The 6809-nt window shown below is 37.1% G+C and overlaps 1 long non-coding RNA gene across 1 annotated transcript; it reads left to right on the top strand.

The window, feature by feature from the left end:
* Window positions 1–1427: 1427 nt before the first annotated feature.
* Window positions 1428–2632, top strand: LOC147758710 (uncharacterized). Its single transcript, XR_015318485.1, has 2 exons — window positions 1428–1633; window positions 1953–2632. It is a non-coding gene; the product is annotated as an uncharacterized LOC147758710 (long non-coding RNA).
* Window positions 2633–6809: the final 4177 nt, after the last annotated feature.

Here is a 6809-nt window from a genome sequence, read left to right as displayed (position 1 = left end):
ACACCTTAGAACTACAGCGCCGAAAACAAGTCCTCTTATAACGCTTCGTATTCGCTAAAGATTTTACAGTAAGAAAAACTTTGGGGGAGGGAATTTTAAACTCGGAAATGAGTCTCGTGGGGGGTCTCTATGAACGTAAGCAATAACGAGTCCTAACGAGACCTATAGTGGAAGCTGACCTATCTCAAAGTGCACTGTTATTAGCGCTTAAGTTACCTTTTTTATAGTGTATACAGGTACACCGTAACTTGGTCGAATGAATAAGATGAAAAATTAGGTAGATGAGCGCCGCATGTTTTTTTTGAACGAGGATCAAAAAAGACGCATAGAGACGTTCGCCTCTCTTTGATCTTACGTTACGACGCTGATCCATCATTGTACCGAACTGTAATCTGTGATGAAAAATGGATCCTCTACGATAATCGCAACTGGTCACATCTGTGGAAAACAGAGCCAGCAGGTCATCATCTTGAAGCACATGCACAATGTGAAAAATGTATGGTGTTCATTTGGTAGTCTAACGCAAGTGTTACCCGTTACAGCTTCATGAGACCTGGCTTGTGGATTATGGTTGAAGTGTTCACTATGTCAAGGTTCAAACTGAAAGGCCCAAAAATTTACGATTTCAAACTGAATTCTATAGTAAAAGCCACATTACCCTTTAATGTGATATATTAGCATAGCTCTTTGGCCAATATTATATTTTAGCCTTTTACCTTCACCAAAGCATAATCAGTTTACGCGGCACTTAACACATTGGCAACGTACCTATTTCTTCCGTTGCTTCTTACGTCTCTACATCGCATAGATTTTTACGCGGTAGCTTAAATAGGCAAGATCCTCGATTTATAGCTATAATTTGAATTCTGTCGCATTACCCGCAATTTTATTTCTCGGATACTAGCGCTCCTTACTGTTTTATCACGCATTTTTTCACCCTAGTCGAATACTCTGAATCTATTTTATAAAATAATAAAGTTTTTTCCCATGAAGAAGAAAAAAGTATGTATATATATATATATATATATATATATATATATATATATATATATATATATATATGCCACAAAATTTGATATATACACTACTTTTGTCATCGCACCTCTTAAGGTACGATGACAAAACTAGTACGTCGCCCAGTGTAAGCCGCGAACGGAATCTCTGTTGTGATTGAGACTCGTTGATGAGACAACTTACTGAATAAAACCTCTAAGCTTCAGGAGACGGCAATCTCTTTCTTTGACCAAACCGCTTTGGCCCCTTTCGTCTCCGCATAAAATCTTCACAATATTATAAAAATGCACGCATTTATTTTCCATATAAATTTTACTTTTTTATTCAAGGCATTAAAAAGTACTAGTGATATTGCTTTTAGGATACGATCCTAGATAAGTGCAAATGTTGTTCCGTGTATATCTAATGGCGCCGCAGTTTTGACCTGTTTTGTTTTTGCTGTATGAATATTTATTAAAGCGTGTTAATGCCTGTCTTTAGACAGGTTACATTTGTTTTGACAGATTATATTCGATGGCATTCTTAAACGACACTGCCAATTGGTAGATTCCCATACCATGGAAATCTGGACGACCACTACTATTACGTTTATTCGGTAAGCGGAGGATGACTAATTGCAGTAAGTAAACGTAATGTTGACTAGAACAGAACAATCGAGAATATGCATAGGCCGCAATGTTGTTGCAATAGAAATAATCGAAGATGCTCGTCAGCCACGGTCTGATTAAGGTCGTACTGAGACAGAAATATACATGTGTTCAAGATTTTATTATTTGTACTTGTTTAAATGCCATAATCATAGCTATTAACGCAAAGATTTCGCACACACCTAATTCTAACAATATTTAACATTATATCTGTACCTCAGTCGTCAAAAACAATTAGGATGTACATATATATACTACTTTTCTCAATTGTGCTGCTTAATCTGACCTCAGGAGAGAAGTTCGCACAGCTTATTATTTGGTTTCTCAAATTCAAACGTGCCACAGACACACGTTCGCTACTTCTAGTACTTCGGGGTTGAAGTAATGATGCCGCGACTTCGGTGGGAATCTGCGCGCGACAACCATACCATGGTAGCTTTCGTTTATCTTCTATGTATCGTCAGAAGTTCAGAAGTTTTAACCGTGACACGAGCTTAATGAAAGCGATTCACGGGCAAAAAAATTAACATAATAGCGAAAAAAGTACGAACAGGACGGCTGGAACTGAAAATTAGTGTCTTGAAAGGGACATCTGGGAGAAATCGACGTTGCGTATTGCTTAAAATGTACATTCACTTCTCATTAAATACAGCCTGACCCAGAATCAACTTAAATTTAAGCTCAAGATGGAGCAAAATGCCAATAATTTTTTGTCATGCACCCCCTGGAGTATTCCTAAAGCATACTTACTAAACAGAAAAAAAAACTTTTAGTATAAAGCTAGTCTTCATTTAAATTCGACAAGTGCCACAAGGATATCAGTAAAACCAATAAGACTATCGTTTCGATTTGGGAATCCTCCGCGCTACGAAAAGCACCGTTAAATAATTCCAAGCCCTACAAAAAGTTGAGAAGCCTGAGCTAATTAAAAGTGAAACCTCTCGGTTTACTATAAAAACGCTATCTATGTACGTAACGATGTCATAATTTGTATAAAGCACAGGCAAAAGTCCAAGGTGGACATTGAATTGATGGAATAAATTAGGCTCACTGTGATAACAGGGAAGCATGCTAGATAGCTTAATAATTATTTATATGCAAAAAAATATATAATTCTCATATGGCATGGAGCAAGAGCATCTGAAAGTACTAGCACACAAAAGGACTAACCTAGCATACATTTTTCTTCTGTAGCTTAGTGCTTGCTTCTTTCAGCTTCAAAATCAGCTTCAGCGGCCGCACGTTCAAGTATCAATAATGTTTAAAAATTTAAGTACGGTAGTTACATTATGATAAGAGAATATAACTATCTGAAAATTATATTGAGCATATAAGCCATCTTGATAGTCTCTCATGCGATGGTAATATTCGCTTACAAATGTCACCTTGACCTAATCGAGGCGGGACACTATCTACCCGGTAAGTGTATCACAATTAATATTTTTCAAAATTTGGCTCAAACGAAACTCTATTCCAAATGAGGCTGCGTTGCTAACGCGGGTCTGAAATTTGCACGGGTCGCATGTGAGGAGACTAGGCAGCTTTTAGCTTCTATGGAAACTCCGATTCACCAATCACACCGGCCATCTTGATTTTCCTCGACCAGTTTCTATAACAGCTGAATCAGTCAATGAGAGAAGGCTATTTGTGAAATCCGGAGATCAAAACAGACTTGGCTAGTTCGTGACGATTACTGCTCTGGCGTTATCTTTAATGTTTCATTTATGACTGATTCTGGCTAAATTGACTAATGGTTGGCCGCCTTTGAAACCGGATCATCATGCCATTATTATACTTGATATAGCCTTCAGCCTTACCGAACTAAATACTCTAAGCGACCCAACTACAATATGGGAGCCTACTCCGTGGGAGCATTACTTTACCCACCAGTGTGATATACTTGATCTTCTTCTACACTGACAATGAAAATGCCAGTCAGGATAAGTTTGTGGAAAGCTATTGGATTTTTATTAATCAATTCATTCCTGCGGTTGCTTCAGGTTTCGGTTCTTTTTAAAACTGAATAATATCTTATGCGCTTGCGGAAAACTTTGGCCTCATTCCTCAGTGGCTCATATTAGGTGACCTCGCAAAACTGATGAGGTCAGCTAATATCGAAAGGTACACTCAATGAAAAACCAATAACCTTTTTTCATCTGCGCATCTTCCCCCGGGCTCGATTCACATCGACTAGTACGAGGCTAAAGTACCAAGTATCAATCATTTTGATACCTTTTCCGACAGCTTCACATAACCTCAGCTCAACGGAGGCATTAGCACAGCTCCCGGCTGCTTATCCCCGCTATATACCAGATATAAAGAATTAGATTCTGTTTGAAAGCAAATACTTTGAATATGTTAACGATCTATAGAAGGAATGACTAAGAAAGGTATTTTCTATATATAAATTTGATCTGAAGGAAATCCTTTAATTGACTCATTGCTGCAAAAAAATAGAATATTATGCAACTCTTAACAGAGGAGCGTTTGATGTTAGAGACTAGTGCATTGTAGTGGTGATTATAAAACTGAAGGGTAATGTTTTAGTGATCATATCCGAAGCACAAGATCTGTGCGCGTAAACTGGCGCTCAAGCAGAGATTAGCCAATGCATTATCTATCTAGTTAAATCCACAACCGAAAATTGGTTTACGTAATCTTTAGGTGTTTTGCTAAAGAAAAAAAGCGCACGAAACAAATTTATTCTTTGACGGCATAGCTCCCTATACACTGATTTAAATTTGCCGCGTTCAGTTTCACTCGAAGAAAGTCGAAGTTGTTGAGCTCCTTGCGCTGTATACGACCATTTCGAAAGGACAGGCGCTTTTCAACAACAATGAGCTCTATGTGAATCCTCAGCCTTTTTGCAATCGTTTATATGTAATAGTGTATATATCGTTTTAACTTGACCACTTCTCAACTTCGTACAGAAGTTGGCCAACCAGTGATAAAAGTGCACACCGTTTTATCATAATTAATTTTGTTGTCGACAAAACGGAAACGTCTTTAGAATCGCATAGGATTTAATTTATAGAAAAAAGTAGAATGGTAGGAGCAAACGATTGAAATATGTGACCTTGAATTTAGGTTACGCAACCTAAGCTGATTTTTTTCTAACCTCAGTGGAATTTAGACGATTTAGGTTTTTGGCAGTTCTATAAAAACATTCAACATTTCACCCAGTTTATCTGCACTTTGGTCTGATCGAATTTTTTCATACTGGAGAAGATTGGCAAAGTGGTTCTTTGAAGGCATTCTCCTTGTATTCACTTGCATTGCTGCACCAAAATATTTTTCGATGCTGAGCATTTGCCAAGGGGAGCCGGCTAGCTACATTGTGACCTTCGATCTATATATTTTGACAGCAGCTCATGCGTACATTACCAGAAAGTAAATCGGCTTCACCTAGATGTATTATACACGTAAGATATCTAGACCAGGTGATTGTCTCGTGTGACCCAGCTGCTAACCCAGTTGAACAGCCGACCACCATTGAAGAAAATGTCTTTCCAGATGTTGTGTTCCTATTATCCGATACTGAAGAACGAAATGTTTACGATCCGAAAGTCATGTACTTTCATGGCCGATTAGTCAGCTGAATTTCTTATTGCAACAATTTTCGAATGCAATAAAAAAAAACAGTTCTCGGTATTCTAAATGTGACCGTGCCACGTCTCCGTTCTGGTAAGTATCAACGCATAATGGTTGTTCACTGGTTTTTGTGTACACTTAAAAGACGGCTTAATCCAACTGACGCCCTGGTTATTTATTACCATTGTACCTGATCCGAATAAAAAATAAAAGATCCAGACTTTTTATAGAATTAAATCAATCATAATTTTTGAAATGATTTATTAACAAACCTGTGTATTTTTTTTTATCAAATAATATTTATTTGGTAATTTTAGATCTGCTCGCCAGGTCGCCTTAATTTCTTTTTTACTCTAAAGATTCTGTTGAAACTACAGCCAGTAATGCTAGCTTAATCAAACGATTCATTGGCTCTCTAGTGTCATTAGTAAACGTTGTAGAAAATCATCATTGTCTGATGTTTTCAAAAAGTTACCAAGGTCCAGCATTCAAGCATGATATTAACCTGCAAAAAAGTTGATAAATTGTATTAGATGGAATATTGCTTTTATGTGCGAGAACTGTTTAACTTAGCTCATTCCAGTTACTTACCCTATAATTGACTATAGGCTTATTCGTAGGATTTGTAATCCGCAATATTTTACTTCGTTTTTCATATTCTTCATCGATTTGCAACAGATATGGCATCTACAAAAATTGGGTTTAGGCAAATGTGAAACAATGGCCTGAAAAATCTCACCAAGAGGCTTTGGCTGCAGAGGATTTTTGGGAAAAATGTTTGAAAGGCTTTAGATTAAGCGACACGAATGGGAAATGCAATCAACGCGAGTCACTCTCTGATCATCAATTCTAATATAAACACCGCAAACTAACTTCTTCTTAAAGCAGTTTCTAGAACACTTAATCGATATCTATTCTAATCCAAGCCATGTTTCCGAAAGAAATATGGCTTAGATAAGAGAAATAAGAGAAACTGAATGAAAACGCAGCGAGCTCCATCTAGCCACGATCTATTTGTTTACTATAAGTCTAGCTACGATAGCATCCTTCTTCTTTAATAAAACCGTGCTACAGTCGTTCGTCAGCTGCAAACATATTCATATTATTCTCACGTTGTAAGCTTACTATATTGCCCTACATCCATTACTTCTATCCAACATGTAGAAGTTAAGCTGTACCATTTCATCTGTGACATATTTTCGTTTCAATTTGTAGGGGTGGTTTTTGCACTCAATCCACAATAAAGAGTCGTTTAATTGTGTTGTAAACATTAGCTATTTAAAGGGATCTAAATGTAGTATTTTAATCCAGTAACAGATGCTGTCCTGCATACAAAGTGCACTAATTCAAGTGGTGGTAATAAAGGTGCAAATCATATGCTATTAAAATGGTATTTGTTTTTTGGTATAAATTGTTGTTAGGCGTGTAACACATCGTATATATATATATATATATATATAGATATTTAGGTACAATACACATTTCCATCAACACACAACGGTGATTAAGCGTCGTGCAGGCAGGTTTCTGTCACCGGAATATTATGCTCACTTCATC

Source organism: Varroa destructor, unplaced genomic scaffold (genome assembly GCF_002443255.2).
Source record: "Varroa destructor unplaced genomic scaffold, Vdes_3.0 BEIS01000001.1, whole genome shotgun sequence".
Taxonomy (NCBI): domain Eukaryota; kingdom Metazoa; phylum Arthropoda; class Arachnida; order Mesostigmata; family Varroidae; genus Varroa; species Varroa destructor.
This window is presented reverse-complemented; position numbering and strand designations above follow the sequence as displayed.